The sequence below is a fragment of the Triticum aestivum genome, chromosome 7A (assembly GCF_018294505.1).
Source record: "Triticum aestivum cultivar Chinese Spring chromosome 7A, IWGSC CS RefSeq v2.1, whole genome shotgun sequence".
Taxonomy (NCBI): Eukaryota; Viridiplantae; Streptophyta; class Magnoliopsida; order Poales; family Poaceae; genus Triticum; species Triticum aestivum.
In genome coordinates, this window is record NC_057812.1 from 95,196,442 (window position 1) to 95,218,729 (window position 22,288).

The 22,288-nt window shown below is 47.5% G+C and overlaps 1 pseudogene; it reads right to left on the reverse strand.

Annotated features, from left to right (window-relative positions):
• Positions 1-1,844: 1,844 nt before the first annotated feature.
• On the reverse strand, positions 1,845-5,462 carry LOC123153099 (UPF0481 protein At3g47200-like; annotated as a pseudogene).
• Positions 5,463-22,288: the final 16,826 nt, after the last annotated feature.

The following is a 22,288-nucleotide window of genomic DNA, read 5'->3' on the forward strand; positions in this document are numbered from 1 at the left end:
CAATCCATCTTCAGAGCTGTATTGTTGCATCAACCGTGCCAGGTTTCTCTGCCATTGATGCCACCATGACGCCAGGCAGCGTCGTCCTCCTGCGCGAGACCATCCTCGCACATCGAACTCCAAATCTGCACTGCGCCACGCTGTCGAGATCCATTGCCATCAATGTGTAGGATGAAGCACCGCTCCACCAAAGATGTCGTCCGCTGGTCCCGCGAAGCCGAGTGCACCTCCAAGAATGCCGCCCCAAGGGAGTGACGACACATGCTTGCCGCCAACATCTGATCAGCTGATCTAGGGTTTCCCCCGGAGGTATTGAGTGGAGTTGGAAACTTCACCTCGATGATGCCTTCATGAAGGAAACGATGATAAGGACATCATCATCATCGGTTTCGGCCATCGACCGAAAACCAGGTTTTCATCCGGATCCGTCCCAAGAAATCCACCCGACAATATGTGCACCGTCTCGACCGCCTTCAAAGCCCCAGATCCAGCCGCCTAGATCCGGTGACCACCCGCAGCAACAGTGCCACCGTAGGAGCCCTAGCGCACCGGTCACAGCCTAAGTGTGCCACCACTAGAGCCTAGGAGGAGGGCTCCCACCCCGCCTCACCAAGCCGTGAGAGCTGCCAAGATGGATCCCGCGCGCTCGTCACCGTCTCTGATCCGAACCAATCCAATGCAGATCACAGTCACAGATCCGCCTTGGACAGGGACTACACCACGCCATGCCGCCGCGGGAAGCACTAGCTTCACGAGCTGCCACCCTCCAGGGCCGCCGCCCCGGGATCCAGGCAGAACATCGCCGCTGCCACTGGCCATGTTCCGCCGGCCACCGCGACCACGCCGCCATGACCAAGCGTGCCTGCCGAGCAGCCGGCACCACCAGATCTTCCACGAAGCCCACCGCTCCGCCACCTCCTCCCATCACCACACCGCCAAAGCGCCGCCGGCGGTCAGATCGGCCGCGCCGCCGCGACGACGGCTTAGATCGGGGAGGAGGGCCCCTGCGCCCGGGGTCACCTGCCTCACCCAATGGAACGCGGGAGGGAAGGGGGCCTCCGCCACCGCTGTCAGCCGCCCGGGGCTTTGCCCGGCGGCCTCCTCCAACAGTGGCGGAGGGGAGGGGAGGGAGGGGTTGGGAGCCCGGCGATGGAGGGGCTAGGGTTTCGCCCGAGCCGCCCTAGCGGGGGGCGACACGGGGGACAGCTCGTGATGCTGGCAATTCATTCCATCTGCAACTGGCATGCTTTTATCTTAAAATGGGGGATAATTTTACTTCCCCGGCCTCTGCACCAACTAGGGATACATATGGCCATTTTAGTATGAGTACCAAGATAAACATGGTCCTCGGAATTTTTTAAATGAGTATTAAGATATTTTTTGATGAGTGGTTCCGCCACACATCAAACTTGATCCTCAATAAATGGAGGAAAACCCATGTGCATCACCTGTCAATTCTAGGAATTGAACTCGGGTCGTTAAGCTGCACAACCGCATGCCCAACCACTGAGCCAAGGCCGTTGTTGGGCCGTTCGCCCGGGCAGTTACTTGTGATCGATGTTCGTGCTTTATAATATAAAGCGGGGGAAAACCCTATTTCGTATATATAAGCATTTTATGTAGACGACAAAAGATTATACTCCTGCACACACAGCCGTTGTTTGTCGTACAAATGAGTCATACCGCTTTAAAACAAAATGAGCAACAAATTGAATATAGAACATTCAACACTTTGCCTAAAAAAACATTCAACGCCTCCGAAGACATTACAGATCGCTATGGATATGAACAGTTTAAAAAACTGTTTTGCCGCTGTGATATTTTAATCAAGTTTGCACGAGCTCTCATGACTTGTTAGGCATGGCGGTGTAGATGGTCTGCACCAGGGTGGCGGTGAGTAGAATGGCAGCGGCTGCGAGGGAGACGAATGCCCAGGGGTTTCTGAAGTGGGTACGCACTAGGGTGGCCCGCCACTTGTGCCACGGCTTCCCACAGTAGAAATTCACGTTGTACTGAACTTTGTGGAGACCATAGCACCGGCCTAGAAGTTGCCCTCTGGACAGAGTACCGTTGAACAGCTTCGCCGTCTTCTCGTTGCAGCCTATCATATTCACGAGGACTCCACTGGAGCTCAACGTCGCCACGTCCTTGGCCGAGACGATCATGTGGTCCATGCAGATCACATAGCCCGTCACGAGGTCGCCAGCGCCGACATGCAGCCTCTCGAACGCCATCAGGTTGAGGTACAGGCTCTCTGTACCGTCGTCCACCCTCATCACTGGCATAGTCAACACTCCGTGCTCGAAGTGAATGTCCCGCAGGTTGCCCCTCTCGCTCTTCCTGAATTTGATACTGGTGCTGAGCAACATTTTCGTTTGATACCAGCCTCGTGGATTTCTAACGCTGAGGGCATCATTTCATACTTGTACTCCCGCGATTTTTTGTAATCTCCATGCGCGCCGTAATTGTAGGTGAGGCTTCCATGATAAAGTTCGAGGGGGTGGAGCCTCAGAAACACGCTGGAAATGTCACGGCCTTCATCTGCCCGGCCTAGAAAACTCAGCACCATGAGGTTTATATCTATATCCATTGCAACCCCCTACAACCATCAAATTGGCGGATCAGCATGTGGGCCACATCAGAAAGAAAAACAATAACAATTCTCTCTAGTTATATGGAAATTATAGGATAAAGTCGTAAGAAAGTTATAGGATAAAAATTCATGTGTAAAGGTGCTTGCCACGATGTCACGACCTTCATGCAGCGCCCGACGTAGACATTCCAGCACCACACCATTCCGAAAATCTTGCTCTGGACCATGGTTCGCCTGCACCTATGGTTACACCACACATTTTTGAACACAAACATTGCGATGAGTAAGCCCTATATAGTGCTCCACGAAGGACTGAGATTGTTAGAAAAGATTAATACTTATAATTCTCTAATCAGCCTACTGACTTATTATTCCTAGGAATTAAAATAGCAATGCTTGCCACCTAACATCTCTCGACCGGCGCACAGTGTGGGCTCCACGGGATGCATGCATTAGAAAACATAATGTTTTGGTATGTATAAAATTTCTACCTCTGTGTTGGTTTATTAATTATGCTTCTATTTCTGGTCACATTTTGATCATGATTTTAACTAATAAAATATAAGTTACACATAGCAAAATAATATCATCGGAAACTATGTTAAAGTACGAGTTCAATGATACAATGTTTTGTGACATAGATTAACATTTTATTAGTTAAATATATGATCAAAATTTGTCACAAAATACAACGAGGACCAATAAACCAGGACGAAGATAGTTCTATAATGTTGTGTCTATATTATTTGTGAAATTGACATATCATAGACTAATTCCTTGTAAAATTAATCTGAACTCTTGGGTTTGGATTGCCTCAGGGCCGGTCCTGAGTTTTTGGGGGCCCGGGGCGAACCTAAAACTCGGGGCCGTTAATATACACCTCATAGTAACATCAATGAATATACTTATATATAGCATTACAAATAACATTTAACATTTAAATGCATCCAAAATCAGTATGATTATCCAGTAATTTATACTCTGAAATTACCTTAAAAAAATCTTCTAACACTCCTTGATGCAAAGTCACTTATGATGGGGTCGATGTCAATCTCATCCATTAATTTCTTCTCGATGCATAATGTAGCCAAACCATTTAATCTCTCTTGAGTTATTGTTGATGTCAAATAATTCTTCAATTATTTCAACTTCGGAAAGCTTCTTTTGGCCGATGTGGCCGTCACAGGGACAGTAAATAAGATGCAATAAGCAGATATATTGGTATAACTTCGAAAAGCTTCTTTCGGCCGATGAGTACTTCTCTCACATGCCCGAAAATTTCATCAACAGTAGCAAATTGTGCCTATGCATCTGATGAATTACCGAGCAACTTACTTTGTTCTCGCTGATGTTGGTGTCGACATTTTCTTCTTCTGAATTCCCATTAGTCTGTTGCTCTTCCCGAATGGCAACGATCACCTACTAGTCATCTGGGTTTATCAAAGCAGTGGAAGCACCAATATCAGTCTTCTTGAAAAAATTGTGAATATGTGTGCGCTCTGATTGTATCAATTTATCCACTTCCTTCTTCCTTTTTCTTTTATGGCTACCAGATGAATTTGTCCAGTTGCTAGACGACATGATTAACACACACAATGCTGAAAACAAAACAGTTTGTTGCATCAATGATCAATTGTTGAACGGTGCCGGCTATGCAACCACAGAATTTATTGTATCAACATTATATGAATATATACCTCTGTTCCTGAATCCTGGCGATTGAACTTCAGTGCGTCTGCCTATAAAGCACGGCAGCAGTGTAGCGCTTGGAGTCTGCAGAGGATTGAGAGAAGATCAACTGAGCAAAGGCCAAAGGGGCGTGATGATGGGGCCCCAGAATTGAAATCTGCCGCGTACATAACCGGATTAGTAAGGAAATTACCAGGGGACGACTGAGAGGCTGGAATACATGTACGGCATCGAGCGTCGGCAGCCTAGGGTTGCGTCTGCGTGATGGAACAGAATAGGAAGGGAACCGTCAGAATCGGATCGATCGCTGATCCTTTTTTCTCGCGATCCCTCTCTTTTTTATGTGAACGAACCGCTGGCTGCCTTGCTCGCTAGCTTTTCCGAGGAAAACAAATCGATCGATCGACCTGCTGCTCCCTACGCGCGTCTACAGCATGGGCCATAGGGGGGCCCTGAATTTTGGGGGCCCGGGGCGGCCGCCCCCCCCTGCCCCTCCCCTGGGCCGGCCCTGGATTGCCTTAGCACTATAGCATGGATATAAATTTATTACTAGAAACTAATGGAACAGATATGTGGTATTGAAGTGGAGTACCGGACTGTTATTAGGACGCACAACACCCAGGATCTTCTTGAGAACAAGCAGAGGCAGCTGGTTCTCAATCAGTAGCATGTCAGACCGGAGAATGGGGTCTATTTGTTCTCTGCCACTCCTGCTGAAGACGGGATCATGCAGCTTGTAATCCTGGAAAGGTGCACTAATAATCTCCAGAAGGAAGCAGCCGTCCGTGAGCATCAGGTCGACAAAGCTCCGTCTGTTGTTCCGCCACTTCATATGGAGATCCTTGCCGTATGCTGCCTCGAGCTCCTCTGCCACGTCGCCGATGGCAGAGATGAAATCCTGGAGCGGCTTCTGGCTCCGCTTAATCAGGTGCACTAACGCGCGTCCCTTGTGCTCCTCCATGGCCCGCAGATTGGAGTCGCCGTGGTGGAAGGGCCCCAAAGACACTAGCCGCGGCCGGTAGGCTTTGGTGTTGGTGCCCTTGAGCCACTGTGGTACCCGGTAGATGGATTGCGCCTCCCATCGCTTTTCCTCCATCCTCCTGGAGTAAGGATCGTCGTCTGCCAGCATCTTCTCCATGTCCACCACCCAGCTGGAGGTATGCCGCTCCTCGCCGCCCATTCGGTTCTCTTCTTCTGTTGTCATCTGATTGACTCGTCGTCTGTCTTCCTTCTATACATACACAGAACGGCAATGAAAAAGCACACTCTTCAGTGTGAATTAATCAGTCGCGCATCCATGTAACTACCCCTGGTCCTGTGAGAGTGCAGCTGCGCAAGGAGACCGCGAGGTAGAGAAAATAATTCAGAGAAAAAGTATTAAGGTCAGAGAGAGAGCATTTCTCTGTTCAGAGGAAGAGGAATAATTACAGCATGGCAATTGTGGGATAATTTTACTATTCAGTTTTAGTGTCCAAGACACTGCTATAGACCAACACGTAGCTAGCTAGGTAACTAACTATGGGAAGTTGTTAGCAAACTGATAGCAAACATGCAGACATATGAAGCCTCCATGATCGACAAACCAGAGCAGATAGGTGTTGAAAGAGAAGATTGATGGCAATTACCTGGCTGGACACCCAAGCCCTGCTGCCGCGTAGCTAGTCTTCTGAAGCAGTATGAGGGTGAGGAGGGGAGGAGATGTGATCAGAGAAATGATGTGAGATGTGAGATCCAGATCTGTACTCAGATACGACTACTTTTCCATAAGCTGGTGCACATAGTTTAAACCCAAGTGCACGTTGACCGATCTACACATTGCGGTCGCAATATTTAGCATATCCATATGTTGATGATTATATTGGTTGATAAACGGGCGATGTCCCTTGGGCACCACTAAAATCTACGTACACTTGCAGAATCGTATTACTCCTTCCCTGAACTGCGTGTGATAAAGTCATCACACACGTTACGAAAAATGAACCGTGTGCCAAAATGAAACATTTGTATCTCTAATCCATCCTGCACGATTGAGATAAGAGAGTCATATGTGTTACATCGCACACAATTCGAATGACTAAATTGTTGAGGATATAACACCACAATATGACCCGCCATGATGGGCCAGGTCATTCAAGTGGCAACTTAGATTCAAGATTGGACAGAATGTTTGGGGGCAGATCCTATTTAGCGCTGCAGGCGCCGGTTTCTTCAGTTTCTGCAAACCGGCGCCTGCAGGCGCGGTAGCTGGGCTCGGCCTATTTGTGTTTTTTTCTACCGTTTATAAAACGTTCAAAAAAAATGCAGCCGCCAGACGTTGAACCCACACCCAGCTCCTTCAAGGCAATCAAGCGTAATCACTAGGACAACGAAGGACTTGTTCTCTCTAAGCTTTTTTCTATTTTACTCTTCAATCGGGGATCCCCTAGTTTGGGAAGCTTCTAGAAGCTTCCCAAAAACGGGTTTTCACAGATTCGCTGGTCATTTTCAGGACGGTTTTATTTGAGTTTTCTTTTCTTTTCCTTTTTATAAACTTTTTGTTTAAAAAAAACGATGAACTTTTTCTCAAATTCCATGAACTTTTTTCGAAAACGATGAACTTTTTTCAAAAATGATGAACTTTTTTCAAATTTGATGAACTTTTTTTAAATGCAATGAACTTTTTTTAAATTTTGATGAACTTTTTTCCAATTTGAATGATTTTTTGGAAAATCAATGAACTTTTTTCAAAGTCAATGAACCTTTTTCAAATTTGATGAACTTTTAAAAAAACTTGATGAACTCTTTTGAAATTTGGGTGAACCTTCTTCAAACACTGTGAACCTTTTTGAATTATCGGTTTTTTCAATCTTTTGTAAAAAAATATTCTTTTTTTTAAGTCAACCGTGACCATTTGAACAGTGCTAGAGCGAACGGGCGACCAGGCAGCGTGCGAGTCGAGCACCCTCGGAGCAGGCGAGCGCCCAGCTCTTGTAAATGGGCCGGCCCAAAAACAAGCTGCTGCGGGCGCCAGTTCTGGATCAGGCGCATACATCGCCGATTAGGATCCTATTTAGCGCTGCAGGCGCCGGTTTCTTCAGTTTCTGCAAACCGGCGCCTGCAGGCGCGGTAGCTGGGCTCGGCCCATTTGTGTTTTTTTCTATCATTTATAAAACGTTCAAAAAGATGCAGCCGCCACACGTCGAACCCACACCCAGCTCCTTTAAGGCAATCAAGCGTAACCACTAGGACAACGAAGGACTTGTTCTCTCTAAGCTTTTTTCTATTTTACTCTTCAATCGGGGATCCCCTAGTTTGGGAAACTTCTAGAGCTTCCCAAAAACGGGTTTTCACTGATTCGCTGGTCATTTTCAGGACGGTTTTATTTGAGTTTTCTTTTCTTTTCTGTAAGGACATATTTATCCCTAAGTGTTTTGGTGATTGATGACAACGCATTTGCGGACTAATCGTGTGCCATGAGTTTTTCAGACTCTTCTCTGCTAGGCACAAGACGATTGGGTGCCCCTCGAAGACTAACGAAGACGGCGTCTTTTCTACGTTTCCTTTTGGTGGATTTGAGTCGTAGGAAAGCCGTACTATTAAGAGGGGGTCCGCGTTGGAAAGGTTTGGGTGAAATCATCACGTACACGTCTCCTTTTATCCCCTCCTTCTTTCTTGGAGCTTCCTCCGTTTTTCCTGCCTCCTTTGACTGGCTGCTATTGTGGTTGCGGTAGTACTGCTCCTGGATCAACGGTAGTACCATGGGCATCCACGGTAGTACCGCGCGGTGGCGCGGTAGTACCGCTGGTGCTCACGGTAGTACCGCTCCCCTGGAGCCGCACTACCGCTGCCCACCAGGCTAGTGCCGCCCCTTTGCGGTAGTAGGAGCGGATGTAATTTTTTACATCCGCACCTGCCGCGGTAGTACCGCTTTCGCCGTGCGGTAGTACCGCGCTATGCGGTCAGGCAGTAGTACCGCCCCCGGCAGTACTACTGTGTCGAGTTTTTGCTACTTCCGTTTTTTTGCGGAAGTAGGCACGAAAGTTCCCCTTCCCCCTAGACGGGACTTTTGCCTTACGGTAGTACCGCATTGGGGGCCCGGTAGTATCGTGTGTGCGGAAGTACCGCCCCCAGCTTGCGTCTGTTTCCCTGACTGGGGTCGCGGCAGTACCGTGGGACGGTATGGTAGTACCGCACTGTCGTGCGGTAGTACCGCTTGGTTGCAAGCAGTAGTACCGCGCGGCCTTGCGGTAGTACCGCTGGCCAGGCGCGGTAGTACTGCTGGCCGCGGGCTGGTTGGTGGGTAACAGTTGGATCTTTTCCACACACTATATAAAGGGTCTCCTTCTTCCTCGTTGACTCACCTCTTCCACCATTAAATCTCCATTATTTCTCCAAACTCCATTTTCGCCCGATCTCACTCCCTAGCCAACCAAACTTGTTGATTTGCTCGGGAGTGGTTGAGAAGGCCCCGATCTACACTTCCACCAAGAGATATTTGATTCCCCCTACTAATCCCTTGCGGATCTTGTTACTCTTGGGTGTTTGAGCATCCTAGACGGTTGAGGTCACCGCGAAGCCATAGTCCATTGTGGTGAAGCTTCGTGGTGTCGTTGGGAGCCTCCAATTGAGTTGTGGAGATTGCCCCAACCTCGTTTGTAAAGGTTCGGTCGCCGCCTCCAAGGGCATCAATAGTAGAATCACGGCATCTCGCATTGTGTGAGGGCGTGAGGAGATTACGGTGGACCTTGTGGCTTCTTGGGGAGCATTGTGCCTCCACACCGCTCCAATGGAGACGTACTTCCTCTCAAAGGGAAGGAACTTCGGCAACACATCCTCGTCTCCACCGTCTCCACTCTTGGTTATCTCGTGCCTTTACTTGTGTAGCTTATTTGTTTCATATATCTTGCTTGCTTGTGTTCCTATTCGTGTTGCATCATATAGGTTGCTCATCTAGTTGCATATCTAGACAACCTACTTTGATGCAAAGTTTAAATTGCTAAAGAAAAGCTAAAAATTGTTAGTTGCCTATTCACCCCCCCCCCTCTAGTCAACCATATCGATCCTTTCAATTGGTATCAGAGCCTCGTCTCTTTATTAAGGACTTTACCGTCCAAAGAGTATGGTTGATACCGTAGACGGTGCGGAGGAACACTCCGGTGTGAATCCTATCTCGTCTACGGGCGATGGGGGAACTTCGGTGTCTCGTGAGGAGTTCAATGTGGCCTTGGAGACATTGAAAACCTCCATGACGACCGAAGTTGAAAGTATGTTTACTAAATTTCTTGAGGGGCTTAAACTATCCACCGCATCGTTGAAAGTGGGTGACCCCGCCATCAAGGTGTCGAATGCTATCCCCGACAAGGGGGAAGCTAGTAGTGAAAAGGCTCCTTCTTCTAGTGGCAAGAATGGCACCGGCATCTTTGCCCATGTGGAACCACCACTTGTTTATGGTGGACCGGTTCCTTCCACTCATTTGAATCATGCCGGTCCTCCCCCTAAGATTGTGAAAAATGAGGATTTTGATTCTTGGGTTTACCTCTTTAAACATCATTTAAATCATGTGAACACTAACCTTTGGAGAATCATTGAAGAAGGTTTCTATCCACATGATCCAAGCAACTTCACTCCTCGAGAAGCCGCGGACAATCAATTCAATGAGAATGCTCTCTTCATCATTCATGATGCAATTCCACCCGAAGACCTACCTCATCTTCGTCCCTTCGCCTTGGCCAAAGATGCATGGCATTGTGTCGTGTCTCTCTACCGGGGAAGCGCAAGCATTCAACGCTCCAACTATGAAGTGGTACAAGATGAGGCCGATGAGTTTGCAATGAAGGAAGATGAAGAACCTCGTGAGCTTTATCGGAGAGTAACCAAACTCGCGGTCTCACTACGAGATCACGGGAGCAAGGACACAGATGACAATTGGATCAAGCGCAAATTCCTCAAGGCAATGATGCCCTACCACAAGGCCATGTATTCCGTCATTCGTCAAAGACCGGACTTCCACACTTTGACCTCAAGCGAAGTGTTGGATGAGTTTGTGGCCATGAACATTTTAGACAAGACCGCCGACAATGCGGTGCTCCGTTCTCAACGGGCAAAGAAGCCTAACCTTGCATTGAAGGCCAAGCTCACCGTGGAAGAAGAAGAAGAGGAAGAAGAGGAGAGCAACCCCGAAGATACGAAGTATGCATATCATGAACACATGGCACTTGCTTCAAGGCAATTTTGGAGCAAGAAAAACTCGAGGCCCAATTTTAGCAAAAACAACTCGAGTGAAACAAGGGGCAAGCAACGTGTAAGGACTTGCTACAATTGCGGCAACGTGAGTCATTTCATTGTGGAATGCCCGTATGAGAAGAGGGAAGACAATGGTGGCAAACTCATCCGAAAGGACAAGGCCAAGTCGTTCCCCAACAAGAACAACTTCACCAAGAAGACTCCTCCCAAGGCTTTGGTTGTGCAAGAAGAGTACAATGAGGATGATGATGATGATGAACATGATGAGTCGGTTGCCATGGCCTCCGTTGCCATTGCAACAACGTCACGGGTGTCTCTCTTTGACTCACCCAACGAGAGCATCACCGCCAAGTGCCTCATGGCTAAAGCCACCAACAAGGTAACCTCCAACATCAAAACTACCATCATTAATCATCCTTCCCCAACGGATAGCATTAATGAACTTGAGGGAGCTAATGTGGAGGCTAACGAGTTTGAGGCCTTTATGGGCAAACTCAAGGGAAAATCCAAGAAGCACTTTGTTGCTCTCTTGGAACAACTGGGTGAAGCCAATGACATGATCGAGGCTCACGAAGACACCATCTCTAAGATGGAAGGGCATAGTCATGACTATGCCGATGAGATTTCGGATCTTTCCAATGCTCTTGAGGAAGAGCGTGGTCTTCGTTTGGCTCTTGAGGAGTCACACAACGTTGATCATGCTAAGTTAAAGAAAGATTATGATCATGCCCTCATTGTTTCTCGTGTGCTAAATTCCGAGAAGGCCAAACTCGGGGTTGATCTTGCTAGACTCAGAGAGGAGTTTGATATACTTGACAAGGCCCACAAGGCCTTGAAGGGTATTCATGCTAGTCTCAAGGAGTCTCATGATCAACTCCAAGTGAAGCTAACTAAGGAGAAAGCAACTTTTCCTCATATGGTTTTAATTGATAATGCAAATGCTACTAACACGTGTTGTGAGCATATACATCTTGTTGAGGAAAATGCGAAGTTGAAGGAGCAACTTGAGAAAGGTCTTGCGACTTGCATACAAGGCAAGAAGAACCTCAACGATCTCTTGATCAACCAAAAGGGAGGTGTGGCCAAGGAAGGGGTTGGGTACGTGCCCGACTCCAAGAACAAGAAGAAGAATGACAAGACCAAATGACCTCCTCCCCTCATGCAAACCTTTGTGAGGGAGGGAGAGAGTGCCCCTGAGGAGAAGAAGAAGAACAATGTCAAGAAGGGCAATGCCATCCCTCTCAACAAAGCCGGCGATTTTAACCCTTCTTATGTGTTATGCCGTGCTAGTGATGGGCATGTTTATGCCAAATTTGTTGGTTCTCTTCATGAATACATTGAATGGTCTATTTGGGTTCCAAAAACCCTTGTTACTAACATCAAAGGACCCATTACAAAATGGGTACCTAAAACCAAGCATTGATCTCTTGTAGGTGTTTTCTTCCAGTGGGGGATCATGGTTGCTCGATAGCGGAGCTACAAATCATATGACCGGAAGCAAGGACTTGGTGGTGGACGTGCACAAGGTTCCATCTATGCCCACCAATGTCGAGTGGGGTGACGCCTCATCTTCTAAGGTATTGGGACTTGGCAAAGTGGTCATCTCTCATGATCTCACGATCGAGAAGGTCATGCTTGTTGAGTCCCTTGCATACAATTTACTTTCCGTTTGTCAACTTGCTATCATGGGCTTTGCCACTTTCTTTGATATCGATACCGTGGCCCTCTTGTGGAGCAAGACTCTTAAAGTAGCCTTTGTTGGGCATGTCGAGAACGGTCTATATGTGATTAACTTTTCAGAGCGACCCACTAAGACCGCGACATGCCTAATGGCTAAAGTTGATGTGGGATGGCTTTGGCATCGCCATTTAGCCCATGTCAATATGAGATCTTTGCAAAGTCTCCTCAAGGGGGACCATGTCCGTGGACTAACGAATGTTAGTTTTGCTAAAGATCGTGCTTGTAGTGCCTGTATCGAAGGAAAGCTACATGAGAAGGCTCGCCCTCCCACGACTATCATTTATTCAAAGAGGCCTTTGGAGCTCCTTCACATGGATCTCTTTGGGCCTCCATCCTTCGATAGTCTTGGAGGTAGGAAGTATTGCTTGGTGATCGTGGATGACTACTCAAGGTACACGTGGGTGTATTTCTTTAAGAGGAAGAGCGAGACCCAACAAACCGTCATTGACTTTGCAAATGAAGCACAACGTCAACACAATGCAAAGATCTTGACAATAAGAAGTGACAACGGCACCGAGTTCAAGAACTACACCTTGGATGAGTTTCTTAGTGACGAGGGAATCAAGCATCAATATTCCGCACCCTACACCCCTCAACAAAACGGTGTTGCGGAGAGGAAGAACCGGACATTGATGGATGCGGCAAGGACTATGATGGCGGAGTTCAAGTCTCCGTACAACTTTTGGGCCGAAGCCATCAACACCGCGTGTCATGCATCAAATCGGCTCTACCTCCGCAAGGGCTTGAACAAGACTCCATATGAAATACTCACCGGTAACAAGCCCAACCTCAAGTACTTCCGGGTATTCGGGTGTACGTGTTTCATTCTCAAGAAAGGTGTTCGGTTGTCTAAATTTGAGGCTAGAGCTTATGAGGGCATATTTGTTGGTTATGCTACAAACTCTCATGCTTACCGTGTCCTTAATAAATCCATGGGACTTATTGAGGAGACGTGTAACGTGGAGTTTGATGAGAATAACGGCTCCCAAGTGGAGCAAAGTGGCACTTGTGATGTAGGTGATGAAATTCCTCCTCAAGCCATAAGAAGAATGGGTGTTGGTTTCATCCTACCCATTGAGGAACCCCTTGTGGCCGAAGGAGAAGGACAATGCTCGACTCAAGTGGAGCCATCACCAACCCAAGGTCCACACGCTTCCGAAGAACAAAGTGAAGGCCCTCAACCTCATGAACAAGACCAAGGGCAAGATCATACTCAAGATGGTGTGGACACACCAAGTGATGCCCAAGGTCAAGTTCTCTCCCCCGAGCAAGTTCAAGATCAAGAACAAGTTCATGACGGCGCTCAAGATGATCAAGTAACCGCTCCTCAACTCACCACCGAGGAGGAATTAGAGCGTCGTGCCGCCAAGGTTGCTTCCAAGCTCTCCACCAAGGATCATCTCATGACGAATGTGCTTGGAAGCTTAAGAAAGGGGGTAAGCACTCGCAGACAATTAGCAAATTATTGTGAGCATCACGCGTTTGTCTCTTGTGTGGAACCCCACAAGGTCTATGAGGCGCTAGAAGATCCGGATTGGCTCAATGCCATGCACGAAGAACTCAACAACTTAGAGCGCAACAAAGTGTGGAGATTGGTGCCAAGGCCAACGGGGAACCACAATGTCATTGGAACCAAGTGGATATTCAAGAACAAGCAAGATGCCCATGGGATTATCATTCGCAACAAGGCTCGTTTGGTAGCACAAGGCTACTCCCAAGTCGAGGGTATCGACTACGGTGAAACCTTTGCTCCCGTTGCTCGTCTTGAATCCATTCGCATGTTGATTGCATATGCTTCTCATCATAACTTTAAGTTACAACAAATGGATGTGAAGAGTGCTTTTCTTAATGGTCCCATTAATGAATTGGTGTACGTCAAGCAACCCCCCGGGTTCGAGGATCCCTACTTTCCCGATCATGGGTATCAACTCGATAAGGCACTCTATGGCCTTAAACAAGCCCCACGTGCGTGGTATGACCACCTTACCGAGTTGTTACAAGACCGTGGTTTTGAAGTTGGGCTAATCGACCCCACTCTTTTTACTAAGAAGGTCAAAGGGGAGTTGTTTGTGTGCCAATTATATGTTGATGATATTATCTTTGGTTCTCCTAACAAAGCTTTCAATGAGGAACTGCCGCTCTCATGACCTCAAAGTTCAAGATGTCCTCCATGGGAGAGTTGAAGTTCTTTCTAGGGTTCGAAGTGAAGCAAAGAAGAGAAGGAACCTTCATCAATCAATCAAAATACACTCAAGACATGCTCAAGAGATTCAAGCTAAGTGATGTCAAGCCGGCTTCCACTCCAATGCCCACCAAGTGCCAACTTGACTTAGATCCCAATGGTAAAGTAGTGGATCAAAAGGTATATCGTTTCATGATTGGATCCTTGCTTTAACTTTGTGCATCTAGACCGGACATCATGTTGAGTGTGGGAATTTGTGCATGGTTTCAAGCCGCACCTAAGGAAAGTCACTATGTGGCGGTCAAATGAATCTTTCGATATTTGGCTCATACCCCAAGCTTTGGCTTATGGTACCCAAGAGGATCAAACTTCAAGCTTGTAGGGTACTCGGATTCCGATTGGGCGGGAGACAAAGTGGATAGGAATTCCACTTCCGGAGGGTGCCAATTCCTTGGTTGCTCTTTGGTAAGTTGGTCTTCCAAAAAGCAAAGTTGTGTGTCTCTCTCGTCCACCGAAGCGGAGTATGTTGCGGCCGGTAGTTGTTGTGCACAACTCTTATGGATGAGGCAAACTTTAAAGGATTATGGTGTCACTTGTGACAAAGTGCCTCTTTGGTGTGACAATGAAAGTGCCATCAAGATCTCTCTCAACCCGGTGCAACACTTCAAGACGAAGCATATTGAGATCCGGTATCACTTCATCCGGGATCACATTAGGCGAGGAGAGATCGAGCTCAACTACGTCAACACTCATGATAACCTTGGAGATATCTTCACGAAGCCCTTGGATGAAGCAAGATTTCGTGAGTTAAGGCATGAGCTAAATATCATCGATTCGAGCAATGTTGCTTGAACCCTTGCACACCCCACCATACTCAACGTGTTGTCCTATTTAGATGTAGGCATGGACATAGGGGGAGTGATGTTCTCTCAATGAACTCTCCCTCCCCCCATTATGCATAAATCAATCAAGTCTTTCACATTAGCCATATTTGATGGTACTTGTGCTTCAAAGACGAGTTTTGGTCATGGACCCAAGGATAATTCTTCGCGGTGCCATACCAATTGACTCAAACATAGGTGGCTACGGCCACCGCCCTCTCTTTTGGAGAGGTGGTGTCTCGTGGTTGGTTCGTTTGTCGTGTGCCTTTCTGGTTTTGTGTGTTGCGTGGTCTTGTGGTGTTGTGTTGGCTCGGAGTAGTTTGTGCAAAAATCCAGTTTTTCGTGCTCGAAACGTGCATCTTCTTGAGCCCATGGTACTACCGCGTCTGGGCGCGGTACTACCGCTTTGGGAGGCATGGTACTACCGCGCCACAGCATGGTACTACCGCTCTGGTGCGGTACTTCCGAAGTACCGCACCATGCGGTACTACCGTGTCTGGGCACGGTACTACCGCGCCGTCAAGGGCGCGTGGGGGTTATGACTCGGGCAGGGGAGTTACAACTCCCCATACCCATTCATTGTCTCTCTCTCCACGTCTCTCCCTCTCAAGAACGGCGCCGGAGGCCCTCGCCGGATCTCCGTCTCCGGCCACTCTCCTCGGATTCCGACCGGTGGGATCGTTCCCCACCACTTCCTCTTGCCATGGACCAAGGTTTTTCCCCAAATCCCTCTTTTTCTTGGCTGTTCTCTTGCTTCTAGGCTTTTGGGGAGAAACTTGTTGTTCTTGAGATTTTAGGCCAAATCTATGCAAGAGTAGGATGTAGGAGAGTCGTGATGCGTAGGAAACGTACTTGATATGGTGTCTTGTGGTAGCTTTGTCCTACCGTAGTACCGCCGTGGTTTCGCGGGCTTTCTCAGATTTGAACCAGTTCAGATCTGACGCGGTGCGGTACTACCGTGCCCGATGTGCGGTACTACCACTCTCGCGGTACTACCGCCCGTCAGGCGCGGTACTACTGTACCGTGCGGTACTACCGCTCCGCAGACGCGGTACTACCGCGCCGGCCGCAGTGCTAAGGTCGTACTACCGCTCCTACACCCGGTACTACCGTGATCTTGCACGGTACTACCGCGTCTAAGAGCCGTACTACTCTCTTAGCTCCGCAGCTCTTGGCAGTACTATCGTAGGGATCAAATCTCTTTAGGCATGTATCATGTGTGCTTTCTACTTGTTTCACTTGCTTTGTTGTGGTCTTTGCATTAATCTCTCTTGGCTCTTGTGGGTGTTTTTGCGTTCTGTGTCTCAAGTGGTGGCCCTCGCCGTTCCAATCCCAGTCGTGACACTGGCTCCAAGCGTCTGCGCAACCCCCAAGATGAAGCCCCAGAGGGCTCCAATGCCCCCAAGCGCAATGTCAAGTCCACTGCCAGCAAGCAAAAGGAACCGGCTAAGGGCATGGACGAGATTTCAACCACTGAGTATGTCGAGCGCCGGAAGATCAATCCCTATGTGAATCCTCGGGCTATCCTCAGAGGCATCGAGTTGTTCTGGATCAAGCAACATGCTCTCATCTATCTGGATGTGATCAAGAACAAGCAGAATACCTACGTGGATGTCAAGTGGATAGACATGCATCACCTGCGGAAAGACAAGTTTCGTGACTATTTTGGAGAGGCTCTGGACTTGGTGGAGCAGTTTGCTATTGAGCCGGTGATCTCCTTTCACCTTGACTATGACCCTGAGCTTATCTGTCAGTTCTTTGCCTCAGTGTACTTTCATCCCGGGGAGGAGCGGAGGATGACTTGGATGACCAATGGCCGTCAGCTGTCTGCTACATGGAAAGAGTTCATGGATCTGCTGCACATTCTTGATGACGGGCTTCACACCCCCGTTGGCGTCCGCCCCCATGCCAACTCTGAGTCTGCCAACAAGAACCAGCTTCAGCCCTTCCTTATTGAGAAGGTACTCCCCAATGGGCAGTCATCTTGGGTGTTGAACTCCTTTCTGGATATCATGCATCGCATCTTCCGCAACACTCTGTTCCCATGCATTGGTGACAAGGACAAGGTTCATGCATATCTAGTGGACATGTTGCTCTTGTGTGCAGAGGCACGTACTTCTCAGACTCAGCCACTTGATGTCTCTCACATCATGTGGTGTGAGCTTCAGTTTGCGGTGTTCACTCGCAAGGTTCCTATCTATGGACCGTACCTGTTTCTGCTGCTCTCCACCACTTGGGAGAAGACGTATCCAGGTGATGAGTTCCTTGCTCCAGACTGGATTCGCCATGAGTCCATCAGCCTCCGCGTCAAGCCCAACTGGGCCAACACCACTACTCGTGCTGAGGCATCTTCTGCTAGGAGGGATGCTGGTGAGGGGGAGGCTGCTGCTGCTGAGACTGCTGCTGAGGACCGTGCTGCTAGGTCCACCACCTCTTCCTCTGAGCCATCATGGGCCAGGAAGCTGAAGGACAAGATGAAGACTCTCTTCTGCATGCAGGCGAAGGGACAGTACATGGCTCACGTGACTGACAAGGAGAATCGCCGCCGTGACAAGAAGGTGATGAGGCTCTTTGGAGAGGATGTGTCTGGCGGGTCTGAGGACGTCATCACACCTGAGGCTGCCTGGATGTCTAAGCAGGGCTACAAGTGGACCATTTCAGAGGATGACATGGAGGAGACTATCCCCGCCACTGAGTCAGATGAGGAGCACGAGGAGCAGTGGGACGACTTCTCTGCCTGAGCCACCCTGTGTGTGTAGGTGTCCTCTCTGCCTTTTTGGCGTCTCGATGCCAAAGGGGGAGAGAGTGTAGGGATTTGTGTTGTGTCGTGCTTGGTGTGTTTGTTTGCTTTGTCGTTTGGACCTCGTTTGCCTCGTTTGCTTTAGTTCCGTTTGTGCTTCCTAGACCTTTCCTCCATATGGTGTAAGACATATGCACTCTATCTATCTTAGTTATCTTATGTTTGTACTATCTTGTCTAGTGATAAATTTGCCTTGTCTCTATAATATAGGGGGAGCTCGGTTCCTAGTATTCGTGCTCGTCTAGGTGGCACACATTTAGGGGGAGCCCGTCTATATTATAGAGAGGAGGGGTTTGCTTTTACTCAATAGTATTTTTCCTTGTGCAAATCCCGTTTTTTCATCAATCCACCAAAAAGGGGGAGATTGTAAGGACATATTTATCCCTAAGTGTTTTGATGATTGATGACAACGCATTTGCGGACTAATCGTGTGCCATGAGTTTTCCAGACTCTTCTCTGCTAGGCACAAGACGATTGGATGCCCCTCGAAGACTGACGAAGACGGCGTCTTTTCTATGTTTCTTTTTGGTGGATTTGAGTCGTGGGAAAGCCGTACTATTAAGAGGGGGTCCGCGTTGGAAAGGTTTGGGTGGAATCATCACGTACACGTCTCCTTTTATCCCCTCCTTCTTCCTTGGAGCTTCCTTCGTTTTTCTTGCCTCCTTTGACTGGCTGCTGTTGTGGTTGCGGTAGTACTGCTCCTGGATCAACGGTAGTACCGTGGGCATCCATGGTAGTACCGCGCGGTGGCGCGGTAGTACCGCTGGTGCTCACGGTAGTACCGCTCCCCTGGAGCCGCACTACCGCTGCCCACCAGGCTAGTGCCGCCCCTTTGCGGTAGTAGGAGCAGATGTAATTTTTTACATCCGCACCTGCCGTGGTAGTACCGCTTTCGCCGTGCGGTAGTACCGCGCTATGCGGTCAGGCAGTAGTACCGCCCCTCGGCAGTACTACTGTGTCGAGTTTTTGCTACTTCCGTTTTTTTGCGAAAATAGGCACGGAAGTTCCCCTTCCCCCTGGACAGGACTTTTGCCTTACGGTAGTACCGCATTGGGGGCGCGGTAGTACCGTGCGTGCGGAAGTACCGCCCCCAGCTTGCGTCTGTTTCCCTGACTGGGGGTCGCGGCAGTACCGTGGGACGGTACGGTAGTACCGCACTGTCGTGCGGTAGTACCGCTTGGTTGCAAGCAGTAGTACCGCACGGCCTTGCGGTAGTACCGCTGGCCAGGCGCAGTAGTACCGCTGGCCGCGGGCTGGTTGGTGGGTAACGGTTGGATCTTTTCCACACACTATATAAAGGGTCTCCTTCTTCCCTGTTGACTCACCTCTTCCACCATTAAAGCTCCATTATTGCTCCAAGCTCCATTTTCGCCCGATCTCACTCCCTAACCAACCAAACTCGTTGATTTGCTCGGGAGTGGTTGAGAAGGCCCCGATCTACACTTCCACCAAGAGATATTTGATTCCCCCTACTAATCCCTTGCGGATCTTGTTACTATTGGGTGTTTGAGCATCCTAGATGGTTGAGGTCACCGCGAAGCCATAGTCCATTGTGGTGAAGCTTCGTGGTGTCGTTGGGAGCCTCCAATTGAGTTGTGGAGATTGCCCCAACCTCGTTTGTAAAGGTTCGGTCGCCGCCTCCAAGGGCACCAATAGTAGAATCACGGCATCTCGCATTGTGTGAGGGCATGAGGAGATTACGGTCGCCCTAGTGGCTTCTTGGGGAGCATTGTGCCTCCACATCGCTCCAACGAAGACGTACTTCCTCTCAAAGGGAAGGAACTTCGGCAACACATCCTCGTCTCCACCGTCTCCACTCTTGGTTATCTCGTGCCTTTACTTGTGTAGCTTATTTTTTTCATATATCTTGCTTGCTTGTGTTCCTATTCGTGTTGCATCATATAGGTTGCTCATCTAGTTGCATATCTAGACAACCTACTTTGATGCAAAGTTTAAATTGCTAAAGAAAAGCTAAAAATTGTTAGTTGCCTATTCACCCCCCCCCCCTCTAGTCAACCATATCGATCCTTTCATTTTCCTTTTTATAAACTTTTTGTTAAAAAAACTGATGAACTTTTTCTCAAATTCCATGAACTTTTTTCGAAAACGATGAACTTTTTTTCAAAAATGATGAACTTTTTTCAAATTTGATGAACTTTTTCTAAATGCAATGAACTTTTTTTAAAATTTTGATGAACTTTTTTCCAATTCGAATGATTTTTTGGAAAATCAATGAACTTTTGTCAAAGTCAATGAACCTTTTTCAAATTTGATGAACTTTTTTAAAAATTTGATGAACTCTTTTGAAATTTGGATGAACCTTTTTCAAACACCATGAACCTTTTTGAATTATCGATTTTTTTCAATCTTTTGTAAAAATTATTCTATTTTTAAAGTCAACCGTGACCATTCAAACAGTGCTAGAGCGAACGGGCGACCAGGCAGCGCGCGAGTCGAGCGCTCTCGGAGCAGGCGAGCGCCCAGCTCTTGTAAATGGGCCGGCCCAAAAACAAGCTGTTGCGGGCACCAGTTCTGGATCAGGCACATACATCACCGATTAGGATCCTATTTAGCGCTGCAGGCGCCGGTTTCTTCAGTTTCTGCAAACCGGCGCCTGCAGGCGCGGTAGCTGGGCTCGACCCATTTGTGTTTTTTTCTACCGTTTATAAAACGTTCAAAAAGATGCAGCCGCCAAACGTCGAACCCACACCCAGCTCCTTCAAGGCAATCAAGCGTAACCACTAGGACAACGAAGGACTTGTTCTCTCTAAGCTTTTTTCTGTTTTACTCTTCAATCGGGGATCCCCTAGTTTGGGAAACTTCTAGAAGCTTCCCAAAAACGGGTTTTCACTGATTCGCTAGTCATTTTTAGGACGGTTTTATTTGAGTTTTCTTTTCTTTTCCTTTTTATAAACTTTTTGTTAAAAAAACTAATGAACTTTTTCTCAAATTCCATGAACTTTTTTCGAAAACGATGAACTTTTTTTCAAAAATGATGAACTTTTTTCAAATTTGATGAACTTTTTTTAAATGCAATGAACTTTTTTTAAATTTTGATGAACTTTTTTCCAATTTGAATGATTTTTTGGAAAATCAATGAACTTTTTTCAAAGTCAATGAACCTTTTTCAAATTTGATGAACTTTTTTAAAAATTTGATGAACTCTTTTGAAATTTGGATGAACCTTTTTCAAACACCATGAACCTTCTTGAATTATCGATTTTTTCAATCTTTTGTAAAAAAATATTCTTTTTTTAAAGTCAACCGTGACCATTCAAACAGTGCTAGAGCGAACGGGCGACCAGGCAGCGCGCGAGTCGAGCGCCCAGCTCTTGTAAATGGGCCGGCCCAAAAACAAGCTGCTGCGGGCGCCAGTTTTGGATTGGGCGCATACATCGCCGATTAGGATCCTATTTAGCGCTGCAGGCGCCGGTTTCTTCAGTTTCTGCAAACCGGCGCCTGCAGGCACGGTAGCTGGGCTCGGCCCATTTGCGTTTTTTTCTTCCGTTTATAAAACATTCAAAAAGATGCAGCCGCTAGACGTCGAACCCACACCCAGCTCCTTCAAGGCAATCAAGCGTAACCACTAGGACAACGAAGGACTTGTTCTCTCTAAGCTTTTTTCTATTTTACTCTTCAATCGGGGATCCCCTAGTTTGGGAAGCTTCTAGAAGCTTCCCAAAAACGGGTTTTCACTGATTTGCTGGTCATTTTCATGATGGTTTTATTTGAGTTTTCTTTTCTTTTCCTTTTTATAAACTTTTTATTTAAAAAAAACCGATGAACTTCTTCTCAAATTCCATGAACTTTTTTCAAAAACGATGAACTTTTTTCAAATTTGATGAACTTTTTTTTAATTGCAATGAACTTTTTTGAAATTTTGATGAACTTTTTTCCAATTTGAATGATTTTTTGGAAAATCAATGAACTTTTTTCAAAGTCAATGAACCTTTTTCAAATTTGATGAACTTTTTTTTAAAATTTGATGAACTCTTTTGAAATTTGGATGAACCTTTTTCAAACACCGTGAACCTTTTTGAATTATCGATTTTTTCAATCTTTTGTAAAAAATATTCTTTTTTTAAGTCAACCGTGACCATTCAAACAGTGCTAGAGTGAACGGGTGACCAGGCAGCGCGTGAGTCGAGCGCTCTCGGAGCAGGCGAGCGCCCAGCTCTTGT